Below are 21695 nucleotides of genomic sequence, written 5' to 3'. Positions count from 1 at the left end.
TGGATTCCCTGCAGAAAATGGATTTGGGAATACCTTTTCCCCATTGAGGAAGGCCAGGTGGAGGGAGAGCAGAGTGGGGGTGGAACAGGAGTAGGACTCGTCTCCTGGCAGGCTGTCAAGAACCCCATGGGGAGGCTCCAGTCTGGCTTGGCCTGAGACCACGTGCTGTGGCCTCTGTGGGTCCAAGCAGTGCTGACAGCAGCCTGAGGGTTTGAGTCACCCTCCCTAGTGGGAAGCCCCTGGGCAAAGAGCAGAAGTCAAGTTCAAAGGGGGCAGCTGAAGCTTTGAAGAGCCACTGAGCAAAGGGGCCTAGGAAAGCAAAAGGCACCAAGGTGTGGGCCCAGCATGGCAGAAGCCCTGGAGCCCAGAGTCAGGCTCTCAGCCCCTCCCTGTGGCCCGCCCTGGCAGATTGGGCAAGACAGATGTGCACATGCACAAAAAAGCCCTAAGCCAGAAGACCCTCCCTCCCAGTGGCTGGTGCCCCTCTGCCCCACAGCGACCCCACCCTGGCACATCCACCCAAGGTGAGTCAGCTCTGACTCTGAGACCACACCCCTTGTCCTGCACCCAGCCACGAGGCGGAGGTTAGTGCAGGTTTCAGCGCCCTTGGACCTCATCTGGGAGTAGAGGGGGCAGGCCTAGGCCTGGACCTGGAGCAGTGGGTGTCAAGGAATCCCCTGCATGGGCAGGATGGCTCTGGGAAACCAAGGGCAGTGTGTGGTGGTTTGGCACAGCTGACTGCAAAAAACTCAGAGATAGGCTGGGCTCGGTGGCTCACACCTGTAATCCCAGCACTTTCAGAGGCCGAGGCGGGTGGATCACCTGAGGTCAGGAGTTTGAGACCAGCCTGCCCAACATGATGAAACCCCGTCTCTACTAAAAATACAAAAATTAGTGGGCTAATCCCAGCTACTCAGGAGGCTGAGGCAGGAGAATTGCTTGACCCTGGGAGGCAGAGGCTGCAGTGAGCCGAGGTTGCAGTGAGCCAAGATTGCGCCATTGCACTCCAGCCTCAGGGGGAAAACTCAGGTATGCAATTCCCTGCCATGTGGGTTGCCCCCACATTTGTGGGGCTAAGGGGCCCCTTGTTTTCAGAGGGAGCTCAGCTCCTCTCAGAGAGTCATTGCAACTTTGCCCAGTGGAGTCTCTGCTCTGCTTCTCCATCTGGTGCTGACATCCTCTAGGGCAGCCAGCACCATCCTCTTCACTGAGGCAGGATGAGGGGCTCACACTCTGCCAGGGACACTCAGGATGCTTGGGGCTGTGTGATACTGAGCTTCCCTGGGCACAGGCTCCAGGGAAAACCTAGTAGATGACACAGCCCCGCCCAGTGGGGCAGATCAAAGGGAGCTGTGTAGGCGAGCACTAGGCGACTGCAGGGCTTGCCCACGGCTTCTTGGCCTGGCTGCAGGCTCTTCCCACCCACAGGGTCCTATAGCTGCCCTGGGGGAGAGGGAGGAGGGCACTGTGCATGCTCGACTCTTCCTGCTTCTCAGCTCCAACGGCCTTGGCCTCCTGCTTGATCTTTCCAGGGCTTGGGGGCTTGCTCCGAAGTCAGACACTCCTGATGTGGTACTGTGCCTGGGGACAAAGGTGGCTTGGAGGGGCCTGGTGGCCACGTGGGCCTCAGAGCCCCGAGCTTGAGCCCTGGGATGGAAGGGGTCGCTGCTTCTCCACTGGGGTCCAGGAGCCAGTGGGCTCTTGCTCTAGGAGTACCCTGGGGACCAGGCAGCAGCACCAAGCATGCCCCTGAAATAGGCGCTGGCCAGAGCCTGGGTGTAGGCTGCAGGGTTGGCCCCAGGGCCAAGTTGGCTCCCTCATTGCCCACCACGCTCTGCTCCCAGCCACTACACACAAAATGTCAGCAGCTGTTTTGGTTTGGCAGCTTCTGCTGCCACCCCCATACCCCTTCTAAACTCGTCAGTGCTGCCGGGTCTGGTCTGTTGTGTCCTGGTGCAGCCCTGTCCCCTAACACCTGGGCTGTTTCCTTGCCGTGATGGCCATGGTTGTGCCTCTGAGGCCTGGGCTCCTTTCAACTAGGGTTGGAGAATCTCTGAAAACACCACCAATTAAGGCCCCGCCCGAGCAGGAGCATCCTGTGCTTTGTGGTGGGAACCTGTCCAGGCAAAGGCCTTATCCGAGAGATCAGGTAAATTACTGGGTAACCATCGGAGCCTGAGCACAGACGCAGGCCTAGCAGGCTCCTTATTAGGCTAATTACCGGCCCTGGACTGCGTAAAACCCAAGATAAACTCAGGGTCGACCCGGAGAGCAGCTGGGAGGTGGTGTTTTCCTGGAGAGGCACTTGCCAGAGGCCCTCAGGCTGAGGCCTGCGAGAGAAAGACTGAAGAATTCCCCAGGGAGAGTGGATCACCTCCCCACCCACCCCACCCCTAAAGACCAGAGAAGTCTGCAGACCCCACATCCAGCTCCTAACTCTGACCCCCTCCGTGTCCTCATCTGTGTAGTTCATCCCTCTGACATTTATGATGTGCCAGCAGCTGCTGGCCACTGGGTATGGTTGAAAATAACATAATAATGTTAGAAAATCAGCCTCACACTGTACAAAGAGTAGCTCATTTAGTCCTCAACAAATCCATCTTCATTTTATAGATGGGGAAACTGAGGCTCAGGGATGTTAAAGGATTTGCTAGCAGCTGCTAGAGCTGGAACCAAGAGGCAGCCCTGACCCTAAAGGGGAAACAGGCCCAGGAACTTCCCAGCGCCCCTCCCTTGAGGACAGACAAGGTTGGCAGGCCACGGCCCCTCCCACTCCGAGGTATCTGGACCTCTAGGCCCTCTCCTCACCGAGGAGAGGGCGCCACCGCCCCAGGCCTGAGAATGGTCGGCAATGGGTGGGGTCGGCGGCTCTCTGGGCTCGTAATTATTCTCCGGGTAATTATGCTGGCGCTGGGCGTGGCCTGAGCGGAGTGCGGGGAAGCCTGCCCGCCCTGCCACGTGCACCCCTGCCCTGCCCTGTCCTGCCATGTCCTGCCCGCCCCACCCCACCCCACCCTGAACCTGGACACCCTCTTGGCCTCAGGGCCTCAGGCTTGTTCCCAACCCCCCTTTGCCCATTTCCGCCTGGGAAATGACCCCCGGCAAATGTTCCTGTGGCAAAGTCAAAGGAAAAACCTGGACTGGAGGAGGGAAAGTGTCCTCTGGGCTCAGGATAGGGACAGGCACCAGCCCCTGAGCCACTGTTGAAACCACCACTGCAAAATTATAACCCAGACAGTGAACGAGATCTGACTTAACTGACTCCATCTTGCTTCTAACCTCCAAGCTGTCCTTGTTCATTCCTGGGCATAAGCTGAACTCACTTTGGGAGAAACTTGGTTTATAGTTTATAGTTTAAAACAAAGACTATAACATCCTTTCCCAAAGCAGACCTCCTTCTTGCCTAGGGACTAGACTGCCTTTGTAGCTAGGACTAATAAATTAGCCAAAAGATTAGAAATTATGGTTTAGGAGTCACGCAGCTGGAGGCTACAGGATTCTGACTTTTCCCAAGTTGCTTCTGGGGATAACATCACTGTTGTAAAGCCTAAGATCCCTAAAATCAGTGCTTGAGATATTTTGCAGACCCTGCACTCCATGGATCAGCTGGCACCACCCAGGTCAATAAACTGGCTCATTTGATCTTGTGGCCCCAAACCAGGAACTGACTCAGTGCAAGAAGACAGCTTCGACTCTGTATTATTTCATCCCTGACCAATCAGCACTCCCAACTCACTGGCTGCCCCCCAACCACCAAATTATCCTTAAAAACCCTAGGCCGGGCGTGGTGGCTCAAGCCTGTAATCCCAGCACTTTGGGAGGCCGAGGCGGGCGGATCACAAGGTCAAGAGATCAAGACCATCCTGGCTAACACGGTGAAACCCCATCTCTACTAAAAATACAAAAATTAGGCTGGGCGCGGTGGCTCACGCCTGTAATCCCAGCACTTTGGGAGGCCGAGGCGGGTGGATCACGAGGTCAAGAGATCAAGACCATCCTGGCTAACACGGTGAAACCCCATCTCTACTAAAAATATATATAAAAAAAAAAATTAGCCGGGCGTGGTGGCAGGCGCCTATAGTCCCAGCTACTGGGGAGCCTGAGGCAGGAGAATGGTGTGAACCCTCCAGGCGGAGCTTGCAGTGAACCGAGAAGGTGCCACTGCATTGCAGCCTGGGCGACAGATCAAGACTCTGTCTCAAAACAAACAAACAAACAAAAACTCTAATTCCCCAGTGCTTGAGACTGATTTGAGTAATAATGAAACTCCAGTCTCCAGCACAGCCTGCTCTGAGAGAATTACTCTTTCTCTATTGCAGTTCCCGTCTTGAGAAATCGGCTCTGTTCAGGCAGCAGGCAAGATGAACCCATTAGGGGGTTACCCTGTCTCCCCCAAACATAGCCCAAGGCTTTCACGGGAGACCCTGCCTGCCCCGCCAGCCTCTTCTCTGGCTCTACAGCCCCTGGCTCGGCTTGATCCCTCTGCACAGAAGTCCTGCCACACCCTGTCTCCTGGTCCCCCTCTTCTTTAGTATCCCAAGTCACCCTCACGGCCCCCAGGCTCTAAGGCCCAGCACCTCACTTGGGGCTTGTGTGTTCCCCATGGGCTGGGAAGCCTGGAGGACAGGGATGGGGACTTAACCACATCCCCAGGAAAGCCCCGCCAGGCCAAGACAAGGCCAAAGGCAGGAAAAGACAAGGGGCCTCTGCCTAGGGGGCCACCCCTCGAGTCACTCAGAAATCTACTCTGTCCCCAAGGTCCCTGCAGCTCTGGTACCACCATCCCAGACCTGGGGTATTAAGAAAAGGAAGGGTCACATCAACTTCCAAATTGGATCCAACAGGCTTAACTAGACTTGTCCATCTCCTTTTGTTCTTTCCTTTTTTCATGAAATAAAAAGAATGAAGAGACAAGCTTTGGTTTTATAGCAGTGATTCTCAGGGTGTCGTGGGGCCAAGCAGTGGCAGCAGTACCTGGGAACTGGCTGGAGTACCCAGGCCCACTGCAAACCCACTGAATCAGACACTGTTTAATGAGCCCTCCAGAGAAGCCTGATGCTGGCTGCAGTGTGCAAGCTCCTGGCCTGTGGCATCCCTCTCACCCTCACACATGACCCCACCATTGCTTCCTTCAGACCAGGAGCTCTGGGGCCCTGAGGGCATCTCCCACTCAGAACTACTCCAGGGCTTCCCTCCAGGGCCTCCCATCTGTTCCCTTCATCTCTAAAGCACACCCGGGCTGATCCCTGGAACTCCTAATCTGCCTGAATGTTGCCCTTACCAAAGACGATACCCAGGTGCGTGGGCAGCTTAGGGTCAGATCCCCTACTCAGCTCACGGGCTGGAAGCCCCAGTCCTATGGACACTTGCCTTTTGCCTTTTTTTTTTTTTTTTTTTTTTGAGACAGAGTCTCGTTCTGTCGCCCAGGCTGGAGTACAGTGGCGCGATCTTGGCTCACTGCAAGCTCTGCCTCCGAGGTTCACGCTATTCTCCTGCCTCAGCCTCCCAAGTAGCTGGGACTACAGGCGCCTGCCACCACACCCGGCTAATTTTTTCGTATTTTTAGTAGAGACGGGGTTTCACCGTGTTAGCCAGGATGGTCTCGATCTCCTGACCTCGTGATCCACCCATCTCGGCCTCCCAGCCTTTTGCCTTTTAACCAGGCTGGGGGTTACAGATCTATCTCAGTGTCTGGTCTTCTTTCTTCAAAGGCACAGCCAAGTATCCGAACAGTGACAGAACAGGGCGCTCTGCAACCTCTGTCTGCTGGAGACATTAGGAACAGAGAAGGCCACGCAGACATGGGGGTGGCCTCCACAGTAAGGTGCCTAGACCAGCACTCCAAGAAGCCACCGTATGCTACTTGGGCACCCTGACCCTCCCTCCACTATCTCAGTTCACATGTCAGTGCTGATGGGATGCCCTTTCAGGGCCCCACCGTTCCCCCACCCAACTAACCAGGCTGAAAATGTAAGCCAGTTACACGGTATGCAAAAAGCTGCAGGAGCTGCCTCGCCCTACTCCCCAAGACCCAGGGCAGAGCCCCTGAGTCCTTCACTGGGTCCACTGCTTCGCCCACCCTCCCTGTGTCCCCATGTCCAGCCAAGCCAGCCATCAGACAGAGTCAGTCCCCCACACCAGGTGTGCCCCTGCCTGTGAAGCCCACAGACCATGGTCCTTCCTCTACAACCCAGTGTCAGCTCTGTGCATCTCTTGGGTGGTGTCTTTTCCTTTGGAGTAGTACCTCGAGTCCCTGTGGTCTCCCTGACAAAGGAGACCTTCATCCCTTGAGGGCAGATCCCTCACTCACCTGAATGTGTTCTCCGTCTGCCACCCTCCCAGTGCCAGCCACAAGTCCAGGCACATGGGATCGCATGAGTCAGAGAGACTCTTTTTTTTCTGAGACAGAGTCTTGCTCTGTCACCCAGGCTGGAGTGCATTGGAGTGATCTTGGCTCACCGCAACCTCTGCCTCCCAGGTTCAAGCAATTCTCCTGCCTCAGCCTCCTGAGTAGCTAGGATTACAGGCATGCACCACCACGCCCAGCTAATTTTGAATTTTTAGTGGAGATGGGGTTTCTCCATGTTGCCCAGGCTGGTCTCAAACTCCCCACCTTAGGTGATTTGCCTGCCTCGGCCTCCCAAAGTGCTGGGATTATAGGCGTGAGCCACCGCGCCCGGTCTGAGACTCTTTTTAAGTATAGTAAAACATTTAAGTTTTAATTTCCTTTTTAAGTAGTTCAATAGTCTCAATAATATTAAAAAAAAAAAACCTTCCCAAGTACGTAATCAATTAAGTATATTAAAATAAAATACGGTGATTCACATTTTTAAAGTTTTATGGTATTATATATGAACTCAGATTTGCGGCAGGCATGGTGTTCATGCCTGTAATCCTAGCAATTTGGAAAGCCAAGGCAAGTGGATTGCTTGAGACTAGGAGTTTGAGACCAGCCTGGGCAACATGGCAAAGCCCTGTCTCTACAAAAAAATTAGCCAGGCCTGGTGGCATGCACCTATAGTCCCAGCTGCGTGGGAGGCTGAGGTGGGAAGATCACCCGAACCTGAGAGCTCAAGGCTGCAGTGAGCCATGATCATGCCACTGCACTCCAGATTGGATGACAGTGTGAGACCTTGTCACAAAAAGAAAAGAAAAAAAAGAACTTAGAAGTTAAAATCTCAAGTCTAAATTAATTCCTCAACTTTAAATTCTTATTACAAGGCTGGCCTATGACTGTAACGGGCCACATTATCCAAAACATAACAAATGCTGAAAAGACCGTACGCACATGTTTCACAATGTTGAAATTGTGGGTTTGATTCTCGTTAACATCTGAATGAACAATTCTACAATGTTGTCATCAAGATGTTATCAGAGTTACCTTTCCAAGGAATGTTGGGTTAGGTTCCTGGCTGGTGGAGCACGCTCCAGACAAGAGGCTGAGCCTATGTCACGGTTACTTTGCCTATTTTTTTCACATGGCAGGAGAGGAAGAGCCCTCCTACACAAGTTCCCTGACACTGGTCACACATCACCTAATTCCTACATCTTTTCACTGACATTTTCTAGCTCTACTCTGGTGGCTGCACACTTCTGTCCCACTGGGCTATTTACTGCTTCCTTTACTTCCGGGTTGTTTTTGTTTTTGTTTTTTTTCCAGGCCTTCCTGTTAGTAGAGCCAATAGGTATTTAAATGACACCTGTCTGACTCTCCCCAACGTGGTGATGCTTCACCGTAGCTGCTTGGTAATGGTAGGCCCCTGTGCCCTGGTCATCTGTCCCCAACAAAGTTGTACCAGCCTCAAGTGGATTGTGCTGTCTGGTGGCTCCAGCTAGATGTCAAGCAGCATGGACAGGATGACAGCTCCTCTCTACATCCCCAATACGAATCTGTGTGAGGAACAAGCCCCATCCACCAGCCACAGGCACCTCCCAAAGCCAGCCTCCCCACAAAACCCCCTGCTCGCCCAGTGTGTTCAGACATCCCTGCATCCCTCCCTCCTGTCGCTCCAGATGTTGAGCTGTGGACCAGAAAAGGGGGTCTCCTCAGGCATCAGCCTCTCATGGGTGTGGGGGAACTGTGGGGAAGGGATTCTCAGCCTGACCATCCATACCCAGGCAAACGGGCGTGGGAAACACCCAGCCCCAATGTGTTAGACACTGCCTGTGGTGACAAAAAGCAGATGTCCTCCTTGGCTGGAGAAGTGGCCTGGCAGCAGAAGAAGGAGGCCTGGGAGGGCTGGTTGCTGACCCACCATCCTCTGTCTTGGTTAAACCAACCCTCCCTGCCGGGCATGGTGGCTCACGCCTGTAATCCCAGCACTTTGGGAGGCCGAAGCGGGCAGATCACCTGAAGTCGGGAGTTTGAGAGCAATCTGACCAACACAGAGAAACCCCATCTCTACTAAAAATACAAAATTAGCCGGGCATGGTGGCGCATGCCTGTAATCCCAGCTACTCGAGAGGCTGAGGCAGGAGAATCGCTTGAACCTAGGAGACGGAGGTTGCGTTGAGCCAAGATCGCGCCATTGGACTCCAGCCTGGGAAACAAGAGCGAAACTCCGTCTCAAAAAAAAAGAAAGAAAGAAAGAAAAAAAAAACCCAACCCTCCCAGGGCATGTGTATCACAGGCCCTGAGGGGACAACAGCCAGAAAAGCTGGTGAATGTCCAGTAGGCAGAGGATGGAGGATCAGGGACTCTGAGGCAGACTTCTTGGGCCGGAACCTCAGCTCCACCACCAAGCAGCAGCATGGCTTGGGAAACTCAATTCCATATACTTTGGGGGTTCCCCTCCCCCATTTTTATTTTATCAAATTAATTTTGATGTGATATTGTTAAGTGAAATTAAATGTCAAAACTGTAGATGAAATGTTGCCATCGGGGAAATGCAAATCAAAACCACAATAAGGTACCACTTCACATCCATGAGGATGGCTATGAACAAAAAGGCGGACAGTAACAAGTGTCGGGGGATGTGGAGAAGCTGGACCTCTCATGGATTGCCAGTGGGAATGTAAAATAGTGCAGATGGAAACAGTCTGGCAGTTCCTCAAAACTAAACATAATGTTGCCACATGACCCAGTAATCCCACTCCTAGGTGTATACCCGAGAGAAATGAAAACTTATGTCCAAAAATAAATAAATAAGGAAAAAAGAAAACTTATGTCTACACAGAAGCTTGTACACACATGTTCACAGCAGCAGCATTCATAGCAGCTAAGGTGTAGAAATAACCCAAACATCCATCAGTGGATGAATGGACTTTAAAAAAATAGTACATCCACACGACAGAGTATTATTAAGCCATAATAGTGAGTAGGGGCCGGGCACAGTGGCTCACGCCTGTAATCTCAGCACTTTGGGAGGCAGAAGCAGGCAAATCTCTTGAGGTCAGGAGTTTGAGACCAGACTGGCCAACGTGGTGAAACCCCGTATCTACTAAAAACACAAAAATTAGCCGGGCGTGGTGGCGGGCATCTGCAATCCCAGCTACTCAGGAGGCTGAGACAGGAGAATCACTTGAATCCAGGAGGTAGAGGTTGCAGTGAGCTGAGATTGCCTCGCTGCACTCCAGCCTGGGCAACAGAGGGAGACTCCCTCTAAAACAAAACAAAACAAAACAAAACAAAACAAAGGGAGTGGAGTACTAACACATGATACAACATGGATGAAACTTAAAAATTTATGCTAAGTGAAACGAGACAGACCCAAAAAGCCACATATTGTTTGATTACATTTATATGAGATATTCAGAAGAGGCAAGTAGATGAGTGGCTCCTAGGGCCAGGGAAAATGGGGGAATATCTGGGTGATAGCTAAAGGGTACAGGGTTTCATTTTGAGATAATATTCTATAATTAACTGTGGTAATGGTTGCACATGTCTGTGAATATACTAAAAGCCAATGGATTACATACAGTAAATGGGTGAATTATATATGTGAATTATAGAAAACATGCACCTGGAGAAGTCTCACTTCTACCTCCATCCTCTCTGCCCATATCCACAGGACTTCTTTTTGAAAAAATAAGCAAAGTCTATATAAAATACACACCCACACTCTTTAAAATACTCCCTACTTTCTTTCTTTTCTTTTTTTTTTTTTTCTTGAGACGGAGTCTCGCTCTGTCACCCAGGCTGGAGGGCAGTGGCCCAATCTCGGCTCACTACAAGCTCCGCCTCCCGGGTTCAGGCCATTCTGTCGCCTCAGCCTCCGGAGTAGCTGGGACTACAGGTGCCCGCCACCACGCCCGGCTAATTTTTTGTTTTTGTATATATATTTTTTTTAATAGAGACGTGGTTTCACCGTGTTAGCCAGGATGGTCTCGATCTCCTGACCTCGTGATCCGCCCGCCTCGGCCTTCCAAGGTGTTAGGATTACAGGCGTGAGCCACCGCGTCCGGCCAAAATACTCCCTACTTTCTTACTCAAGTAGGATTGTCTTCCATGTACTGCTTGGCACCTTCCCTTTTTTTCCTTTAACTTAACAGTGCACCCCAGCGTTGTCAGCATCTCTCTTTGGCGAGTGCACAGCATTTCTCTTTGGAGATGTTAGCCTCATGGACCGCGCCACCAGGAACAACCTTGCCTGCAGGTTGCTTCCTGTCTGTCCAGGTGATCCCTGTGCGAGGCCCCTGAGATGCAAGGGCAAAGGCAGTCCAGGCTTGGCAGATGCGGCTGCCTGTCCCCCCACCTCCCCACCCACCACCCTCGCAGACGGGAGCCCGACCCGGTGCCTTCCAGCCAGGCAGCATGTCCTTGACTCTCCACAGAGGCCTCTGTTTGCTCTGTGAACAGGGCTGTAGTAGTAATGAGATGGATACAGGTCCAGCACTCAGAACGATGCCTGGGCCATAATGAACATGATCTCAGTGGGAACTCTCATCATCACCCCCTCACCTTCAAGGCCAGAGCAGCGATGCCTGGCTGGGAAAGCTCTGCCTTTGCTTCCTCTCTGGTCTTGGAGCACCTAAGCGGCTGCAGCTGCGACTGCAGAGCACAGCGGGGTTGAGCCCTGCGGAGCGGCGTGTAGGGAGTACTAGACGAGTAGTGGGAGGACCGAGGGACAGGGTGCTGGGATGGGGCTGGATGGCCGGCACCCTGCCCTGGCTCTGAAACCCCCTGGCGGGTGGGTGCATCCTAGGTCTGCGGGGGACGGAGGTGGGGACAGGGCGGGGCTGACGGGGTGGGTACTCTTTAGCGGGGTTTAGGGAAGGCCTCTCAGGGGGAGCAGCGGAGGAGAGGCGTGCAGGGAGTGCGCAGCACACCTCCGTCACCTCCATATCTGGACGGGGAAAAGCAAAGGCCGAAGGCCGGGCCCGGCGGCTGCTTACTGAACGCTGCATGCTGCTAGGAGGTCCCCGTAGCCCCAGCAGGGTGGGGGCTGGCGGGAAGGTAGGGGCAGGCCGAGTTCTGGGAGAGACGTAGGTGCCAGGTGGGGTGGGATCTAGAGGCTGATGGAGCAAGAGGGGAAGCCGCTGTGGGTTCTCCTTGGAAAGGGCCCGCGCGCCCGCCTCCAGGCTTGGAGGCTCTCCCGGGCTGCGGTCGGTCTCCGTCCAGGCGGGTATGGTGGGGCTGGACCGAGCGGTGCTGCACAGTGGTGGAAAGGGGATCTGCTTTGCAGGTGGAGCCGGCAGAACTTGCCTCCATGCTCTCCAGGCGTAGCGGACCTGGCTGGAGCCGGACAGTGCACCTAGAGCCGTTCCGGACCGGCCCACGGCAGCCGCCTAGACCTACCGGAAGCGTCGGGGGCGGGGGCGGAGTGGGGGGCAATCCCAGAAATGGGTGTGGGGCCCCAGATGGGGCTCCTGGCCCAGCCCCGAGCTGACCCTTGTCTTGGGCCGGTGCAGGGCCCCCACTGTTAAAATACCGCGAGTAGACTCCACTGAATTTCCAAAACGTCACCCAAGTCACTGGCTCCTCCCTCCGAGCTATTTCTAGGGCGGACCCCCAGGACAGGCCTGAGCAGGGTCAGGGAGGAAGAGCCGCGTCCCGTGGACACCCTGCAGGCCCCTTCAGGGGCGGGACAGTCGCGCGCGTAGAGGACCCAGGATGCGCCGTCAGGGTCCTGAGGAGCCCAGGGAACCCGGGGGAAAAGGACGCGGGTGAGAGCGGGGAGAGCAGGGCGGGGCCACATCAGGAGGGGCGTGACCTGGGCGGCCCCAGGCTCAGCCCCCCCGCCCCGTCCCCGTGACCCGTGACTCGGCGCCCCAGCCCGCGGCCAAGGAGGTGGCCTCTCCCCCGGTCTCACTGATAGTCGCTGCCCGCGTTACATGAGCTCACGTGAGGGGAAGAAACTTAGAAAGACAGAGTGCAAAGCACAGTGACAATCCTTACCGTTCTCTCCCGGACCACAGCCTCATCCCTGTGTCATCTGAGCTCGCCGTGGGCTGGGGGGATCGCAGTGGGCAGAGGGCGCTGCGAAGTGGAGACGACGTCCTGCGGCGGGCGCGAGGGCCTGGGGCTGGCCGGGGTCCGAGCGGGGATGGAGACCGCGCCGCGGGGGTCCGGGGCGAGCCGGCAGCTGGCGGGTCTGGCCGCTCGCTTCGGAGGCAATGAATGGCCCAGCCGGGCTCGGCGCCCGCCCAGACGAGGGCTCCCCCGCCTCCGGCCCAGCCGCCCCGGCTGCCCTCCGGGCGCTGCAGTCCGCGCAGGAATCCTCGGCCTCCCCGGGGCCCTCACAGATCCTCCCCCGGGCCTGCAGTTCACGAATTCCAGGAACTTACTAGAGCCTGGGAAGCCCGGGAAGCGCCTCCCGCCGGGCTCCGCCTCCCCCAACCCAACTCCGCGGACTCCTCGAGGGCTCCTGACTGCCTGAGGAGCGCAGTTAACACCCAGCCCACACAGCCCCACACAGCCCCACACAGCCCCACACAGCCCACACAGCCCCCCCACAGCCCACGCAGCCCCACACAGCCCCCCACAGCCCACACAGCCCCACACAGCCCCACACAGCCCACACAGCCCCACACAGCCCACACAGCCCCACACAGCCCCCCACAGCCCACAGTCCCCCCACAGAGCCCCCCCACAGCCCACACAGCCCCGCACAGCCCACACAGCCCACCCACAGAGCCCCCCCACACAGCCCACACAGCCCCCCACAGAGCCCCCCCACAGCCCACACAGCCCCCCACAGAGCCCCTCCCTACAGCCCTGCAGCCCCACACACCCAGCCCCCACAGCCCCACACCCAGGTTCCCGCACTCAGCCCCACACAGCCCCACACCCACAGCCCCACATAGCCTACACAGTTCCACAGCCAGCCCCCTTCAGCCCCCCACAGCCCAACACCCAGCACCCACCCCTACAGTCTCCTCAACTCTATACCCAGCCCCCCCACAGGACCACAGAGCACCCCCAGAGGCCCACACAACTCCCTCAGCCCTACAGAGTTCCCCACAGACCCTCACAGCCCCCTCAGCCCCACACAGCCCCCCCACACTCCCCCATAGTCCCCCACATTATCCACCCCCGCCATAGTCCCCACAGCCCTCCACCCCATAGAGAAGCCCCATGCAGTTGAGAATGTACATCCTTTCCGGACTCAACAGCCTAGTAAGGGTCAGGACAAAATGCCATGGCCAAGAGTGCCATGAACACTGCTTGGGGACAAGGATGGCCAGAAAGGCTCCCACCAGACATGACCTGTGGTCTGGGTCCTAGGGGATGAGTGAGATTTCAGTAAGGAAGCCTGTTTCAGCTCAGGGAGCAGACCAGAAGAAAAGAAGGAAAATAAACACAGGGCTAATGCCGAACACAGAGATAAGGGACACAGAAGCCAGATTCAGTAAATCCACCTTCAACTAATAGGAATTCCAAAAGAAAAGAATGTAGAGGGAGGGCAATTAACAATACAAGATTAGAGGAAAGCGTTGCAGACCTAAGGAACAGACTTAAGGAGACATGGGTCTGCAGATGGAGTGCTCGGTGGAATGCAGAATCAAGGAAAAAATGACCTGCCTCTAGAAATATCTGAACAAAAGTGCAGAGCGACAGGGAGTAAGATTGGTTGACAGATTTCAAAGATGGTAAAAATAAAATGTTCACTGCAAAGGCTGAGAACTGCAGTGCATCAGATCTCCATCAGTAGCAATGGTTGTAAGAAGATGATTGGGAAGTAATTTTAAACCTTGTTTTCTATACTAGGCCAAATTATGAATCAAGCTTGGGGTAGAAAAAAGATACTGTTAGACCTCCAAGGACTCAAAAAAACAGAAACCCATCCTCCCATGCATCCTTTCTTGGATAGTTACTCGAGGATGTATTCCAGCAAAGTGAGAAAGAAAGCTAAGAGAAAGACCTGGGATTGACTCTTGAGTGATCCACCAGAGGGTGGTAAAGGGAGTCCAGGGCTCTGCTCCCACTTAGGGACAAGGAGTGGGGGTGTGGATCCATGGGGTAGGAGAGGGCAGGGGAGGTCTTGAGAATAAAAGGGTGGCAAAACTGAGGCAAAGTCAAAGGCACGTTATTATTCTGTTATTAATATTATTGTCAATAAAAAGGAAGAAAGGCAATTAAGTTATAGGGAAAATGTATGTAACAAAATTCACCTTCCACTGTAAAGCAAACTAACACAGGATAGGATTTTCAGTTCCTGAGGGAAGGCAAAATGAGTTCGCCCCATTTGCTCTGGATGCTAAGAATATCTTCCTTGTGTGGTTGGAGAGGGTGGTAGTGGTGTTGATGCCTTTAGGCCCAAAGAGAAAGAAATGTCCCCCTGGCCCAGCGGTTAGCTGTGCAGTGAGTAACATGTAACAGTGACATGCCCAACTGCCCAGGGGTGTAGAGGCTCCCACTGTTGCAGTTCAAATCCACTGGGTTCTGCTTTTACTATAGACTAAGCTGCAAAAGTAAAGGCTGAGGAGGATGGTGTTGTGGGACCTAGAGAGAGTGGATAGCAGAGGCCATCCTACTCCCACCTTCCATGAAGGGGAGTCAAGACGCAGACCAAAGGTATGGTAGTAAATATAGGGGAGTAGGAGCTAATGTAAGGTTTCAGAGAGAATCTGCAGAAGAGTTAAAACACTCCTCTAATGTAAACACAGGGGGAGGAGGGAGAAGGTACAGGGGGAGGAGGGAGAAGGTGCAGAGGGGAGAGGGGACCGGAGGTAATTACAGTTGATGCTTGAACAACACAGGGGTTGGGACCATTGATCCCCTCCCCCATTAAGTCAAGAATCCACATAAAACTTTTGACTCCTCAAAAATTTAACTACTGATAGCCTGTTGACCAGAAGAAGCCTTGCCGATCACATAAACAGTTAATTAACACATCTTTTGTATGTGAGATATATTATATTCTGCATTCTTACAATACAGTAAGCTAGAGAAAAGAAAGTGTTATTAAGAAAATAATTATAAGAAAGAGAAAAATATATTTAGTATTCATTAAGTGGAGGTGGATCATTATAAAGATGTTCATTCTCATTGTCTTCATGTTGAATAGGCTGAGAAGGAGGAGGAAGAGGAGAAGGTGGTCCTGCTGTCTCAGAGGTGGCAGAGGCAGGAGAAAATTTACATGGAAGTGGACCCACGCAGTTCAAACCCGTGTTGTTCCATGGTCAACGGTATCCGTCTTTCATATTAGGAAGCCAGTATATTTTGTCAAATACTCATAAATCACAAAGTAGGAGAACAAGTATTTTATTGAAGCTGAAGGGAATAACGACAAAAACAAATTAAAAACAGCAGTGGTGAAAAGTTTAGTCCCAAGGTGGTAGAACTTGTGTGTGTGGGGGGGATGGGTAAAGAGACATTCTATCATTAGTTTTTTTTTTTTTTTTTTTGTTATTTTTTCACCTTGTTCATATGTATGATTAGAATTCCTGAATTTTAAAAATAAAACCAACAATCAAATTACTTCCACAGTCCTTGATCATCATGACTCAATACTCCATAAAATAAACATATTTTACTGTTTCTTTTCCTTTTTCTTTTCTTTTTTTTTTTTTGAGACAGAGTTTCGCTCTTGTCGCCCAGGCTGAAACCTTGGCTCACCGCAACCTCCACCTCCTGGGTTCAAGCGATTCTCCTGCCTCAGCCTCCCGAGTAGCTGGGAGGGATTACAGGGATGCACCACCACACCCGGCTAATTTTGTATTTTTACTAGAGACGGGGTTTCTCCATGTCGGTCAGGCTGGCCTCAAACTCCTGATCTCAGGTGATCTGCCCGCCTCAGCCTCCCAAAGTGTTGGGATTACAGGCGTGAGCCACCACGCCCAGCCTTACTGTTTCATTTTTAAAATCATTTTCACTGGCACTTTCTCAGTTTTACAAGTGTCACCAACTGTATACAGAGCATGCATTCTTTACCCTAGACATGAAGGGAAAATAAAGCAAACAAATAGTTTCTAATGCTTACCTAAAGGTACAGTGCCACCTGATGAGAATAATAATAACCACCTAGCCCCATCATGTTCAGGCACTTCCAGGTACCAGGACAGATGACTTCGACTCCTTCCTGACTCGTGGCAGCATCCTTACCTAGTCTCAGATCAATGAAACCTGCTCTTGTTTTAAAGGCCTCCCAGCAAGGAGCTCAGCCTGTCTCCTCTCCGGCTGAAGCAGTTCTATTTTTATTCCATGCTGTTGGATGGCTTGTGTCCAAGCCAGTGGCTGTGCTCCAGGTGCCAGACTCCCTGGCAGCACCCCTATTATGGGACAAAGCTCTGCCTGGTCCAGGCAGCAGCCTGGTCACAGCCTGATCACAGGCTGGTCACAGCCCTGTCACAGACATCTGTGCACACTTCAATCTGACCATTGTAGGGACAGCCTGCAGGCCTCCCTGAACCTGGCCAAGCCCTGATAACATGCAGGAACCACGTCTGTGAACCATGTCACAGACTGTCAAATTGTCAAACATTTCACACCTACGGTGAATACAGAGAAAGGAAAAACAAGCCCCACTTTTCCCACCACCCAGTTCTAGTACAGGCAGACCTCAAAGATATTGTGGGTTTGGTTCCAGACCACTGCAATAAAGCAAATATCACAATAAAGTGAGTCACACACATTTTTTGGTTTCCCAGTGCATATAAAAGTTATGTTTAAACTATACTGTAGCCTATTAAGTGTGCAATAGCATTCTGTCTATAAAAATAATGTACATACCTTAATTTAAAAATACTTTTTTTGCTAACAAATGCTAACAATCATCTAAGCCTTCAGCAAGTTTTGGTCTTTTTCCTGCTGGAAGGTCTTGATTCAATGTTGATGGTTGCAGACTGATCAGGGTGGTGGTTGCTGAGGGTTGGGGTGGCTGTGGCAATTTCTTCAAATAAGACAACAATGAACTTTGCCACACCCAATTGACTCGTCTTTTAGTGACGGACTTCTCTGTAGTGTGCAATGCTGATAGCATTTTACCCATGGTAAAACTTCCTCCAGAATTGGAGTCAGTCCTCTCAAACCCTGGCACTGCTTTACCAGCTAAGTTTATGGAATATTCTAAATCCTTTGTTGTCATTTCAACAATGTTCACAGCATCTTCACAAGGAGTAGATTCCATCTCAAGAAACCACTGTTTTTGCTCATCCATAAGAAGCAACTCCTCATTCATTCAAGTTTCATCAGAAAGGGGTCTTTTTTCCTGAGCAGTAGATCTCAAAGTGGGCTTAAAAATATTTAGTAAACCATGCTGTAAATAGGCGTGCTGTCATCCAGGCTTTGTTCTTCCATTTCTAGAGCATAGGCAGAGTAGATTTAGTATTTTTTAATGGTCCCAGGATTTTCCGAATGGTAAATTAGCACTGGCTTTAACTTAAAGTCATCAACTGTGTTAGCCTCTAACAAGAGAGCCAGCCTGTCCTTTAAAGCCAGCCATTGACTTATCTCTAGCTTTGAAAGTCCTAGATGGGATCTTCCTCAAATAGAAGTCAGTTTCATTTACATTGAAAATGTGTTGTGTAGTAAAGCCACCTTCATCAATGATCTTGGCTAGATCTTCTGGATAACTTGCTGCAGCTTCTATAGCAGCACTTGCTGCTTCACCTTGCACTTTTATGTTGTGGAGATGCCTTCTTTCTTTTTTCTTTTCTTTTTTTTTAAGATGGAGTTTCATTCTTATTGCCCAAGGTGGAGTGCAATGGCACGATCTCAGCTCACTGCAACCTCCGCCTCCCAGGTTCAAGCGATTCTCCTGCTTCAGCCTCTCAAGTAGCTGGGATTACAGGTGCACGCCACCATGCCCAGCTAATTTTTTGTACTTTTAGTAGAAACAGGGTTTCACCGTGTTAGCTAGGCTGGTCTCGAACTCCTGACCTCAGGTGATCCGCCTGCCTCGGCCTCCCAAAATGCTAGGATTACAGGCAGGAGCCACTGTGCCCAGCCTAATACCTTCTTTCTTTAAACCTCATGAACAAACCTCTGCTAGCTTCCAACTTTTCTTCTCTAGCTTTGTAGCTTCTCTTAGCCTTTGTAGAATTGAAAGAAAGTTAGGGACCTTGCTCTGAATTAGGCTTTGACTAAAGGGAATGTTGTGGCTGGTTTGATCTTCTATCCAAGCCACTGAAACTTTCTCCATATCAGCAATAAGCCCATTTCACTTTTGTATCATTTATGCGTTCACTGGAGTAACACTTTTAAGTTCCTTTGAGAACATTTCCTTTGCATTCACAATGTGGCTAACTACTTGGCACAACCTACCTCACCTTTTGAGACTTCCTCACATGGCTTCCTCACTAGCTTAACTATTTCTAGCTTTTGATTTAAAGTGAGAGACCTGTGACTCTTCCCTTCACTTGAACACTTAAGAGGCAATTGTAGAGTTATTAATTGGCCTAATTTCAATATTGTGTCTTAGGGAATAGGGAGGCCTGAGGAGAGGGAGAAAGACAGGGAAAGGCAGGTTGGTGGAGCAGTGAGAACACACACATTTATCGATTACATTTGCCATCTTATATGGAAGTGGTTCATGGCACTCCAATTACAAGAGTAACATCAAAGATCACTGATCACAGATCACCATAACAGATGTAATAATAGTAAAAATGTTTGAAATATTTTGAGAAATACCAAAATGTGACCAAGACACAAAGTGAGCATGCGCTGTTGGAAAAATGGCACCAACAGACTTGCTCAAGGTGGATTTGCCACAAATCTTCAATTTCTAAAAAACACAATATCTGCAAAATGCAATAAAATCATGTGTACTAGAACAAGGTATACCTGTAAATCCTAAATAAATCTAATGTTGCAACCCCCTTGGGCCCCTCTCAGTCACCTTGCCTGACTTTGGGATTAAACTTTATCATGTAGGTTTCATGCTCTTGGTCTATAGATACTCATCAGTTCAGGCTGCTAAAACTAATTACTATAGACTGGATGACTTAAACAACAAACATTTACTTTTCACAGTTCTAGAGGCAGGGAAGTCCAAGATCAAGGTGCCGACAGATCTAGTGTCTGGTGAGGGCTCTCCTCCTTGTTTGCAGATGGCCACCACCTTCTTGTATCCTCATATGGGTGAGAGAGAGATCATCCCTCTCACATCTCTTCTTGTGAAGGCATCAATCCCATTCATGAGGATTATGAAATCATGAGATCCACCCTCACGGTCTAATCACCTCCCAAAGGCCTTACCTCCTAATGCCATCCTATTGAGGGTTAGAGTTCAACACGTGAGTTTGGCAGGGACACAAACATTCAGTCCATAGCAGGTATGGATGCATGAGTAGCACATGGCATTGCTTGGTGTGTTTGGTGCTCCTTTAGCAGCTTGCTTTTGTGGTGCAGCATGGTTTTTGGGTGACTTTGGGATGACACACTCAGCTCTACGTCATCCCCTTGCATCAACATGTGGACAGCCGTTGGGTGTGTCTGTCCTTGTGTGGACATGTTGACGGCATTTGGGGTGTGTCCAAAAGTATGCTCATGAATGTTGGTGGACATCTTTTGGGGGATGAAGTGGGGACACACTGCACCAGCTTACCTTTAGCAAGCTCCTAGCCTCACAAAAGTGCTATTGTGAGTTTTAATGACAAAAGTGATACCTGAGTAGTTTTGAGAATTTAGAGAGCACACAAAAATAAGTAAATAAAAGTCATCTGTTGTCCTCTACCTAAAGGTAACAATTGCTTGAGTTTGTTCTGTCTCTTACCTGTCCTTATGTTTTTGAGAAGGAGCCTCACTCTGTCACCCAGGCTGGAGTGCAGTGGTGTGATCTCGGCTCACTGCAACCTCCACCTCCAGGGTTCAAGCCATTCTCCTGCCTCAGCCTCCTGAGTAGCTGGGATTACAGGCACCACACCCGGCTAATTTTTTTATTTTTAGTAGAGACAGGGTTTCACCATGTTGGTCAGGCTGGTCTTGAACTCCTGAGCTCAGGTGATATGCCCACCTCAGCCTTCCAAAGTGCTGGGATTACAGGCATGAGCCACCTCTCCTGGCCTACCTACCCTTTTTCTATGCATTTAAACATGTAAACACAATATATCTATAGAGAAAAATGTTTTAATAAATCATGATCATACTTCTGTACTGTTTTGCAACCTACCTCTTTCACTTAATAATAGATTGGGTATTAGTGATAATGGAGGTTATGTGGTTCATTGAATTAATCTCCTATTCCCGGACATTTAAGCTATTCGAAACATCTTGATATTGTTAACAGATAACTTTCTTTTAATGTTGTTCTTATGTGACATTCGCTGCATTCACAAGAACATATGTAATGAAAGTGTGAGTGCGACCCTGTCCTCAGCACTAGGCTGTCATCATCGCTGACACTGCTGTGTGTGCCTCTCCTGGCCCTGTGACCCTCACTGCAGAGGCACCTGTTCTCTTGGATTTAGCGTTTGTGTTTCCATTGTAATCCAGGTTCCACAAACTAGCAGCTGGTCTTCCCAATGTGGAAGGTTCATGTACAAAGTCCACTGGGCCACGGTGGGAGAGCACTGCAGAGCCCGGGAAGGAGGCCATCCTCCCTGCTCCGAGCATGTTCAGCCCCCACAGGCCAACGGTCAATCTCAGAAAACCCACTGGAGTGTGTTTATGGTTAAAAGAGCAGGAGACAGACAAGACACAGGGAGCAGCTGTGTTCATCAGGGTAAGCATGCAATAACCACTTTCCCAAAACACCTTGTGTCGCTGGTGTTGAGATGAGGACCCCTCTTAGGAGGTGCAGAGGAAGTCTGCTGATTATGCAGGCCATCTTGATATTTACTGTTGATTCTCCCTGGTCCCCTGGCCAATTCATAAGTAAACGATTACCTAATTGTGAGGTTGGGAATGGAAGACATGATGATGGGGCAGGGGTCAAGAATGAGCCCTGGAGCTGGGGTCAGGACACCCAGACGGAGCTCCTTGGGCCTATCATGTGCTTGCAAATGAGGGCAATGTCCATCACGACTTTGTACCGTCTGTCTCTGAGTTCCAAGAGGTCTGAGTGAGTGGATGCGGTACCTAGACACATTGGCAGCCTGGGCACAGGGAGTCACAGCTATGCAAGGGAAAGGGCTTTGCCTGGTTGCTTGGTGGGCCCTGAAGGGAGGTCTGAACCTCACAATGCCTGGGACTGGGCCCCTCTGAGGGCAGCTTGCTCATCTTTTTAGAGGACATTGCATTGGACACACTGAGCTGCCAGGTGCAGGCCCACAGACTGGCCAGTGTTCAGGCCCCAGAAATGCAGCAGCCAGAAAAATGCTAAGTCACCAGCCCTGTGTCCTGAGGCCTGTCAGTCTTCTGGGCCTGTCCC

This window comes from Pongo pygmaeus, chromosome 16 (assembly GCF_028885625.2).
Source record: "Pongo pygmaeus isolate AG05252 chromosome 16, NHGRI_mPonPyg2-v2.0_pri, whole genome shotgun sequence".
NCBI classification, from domain to species: Eukaryota; Metazoa; Chordata; class Mammalia; order Primates; family Hominidae; genus Pongo; species Pongo pygmaeus.
Note: the sequence above shows the minus strand (reverse complement) of the source record.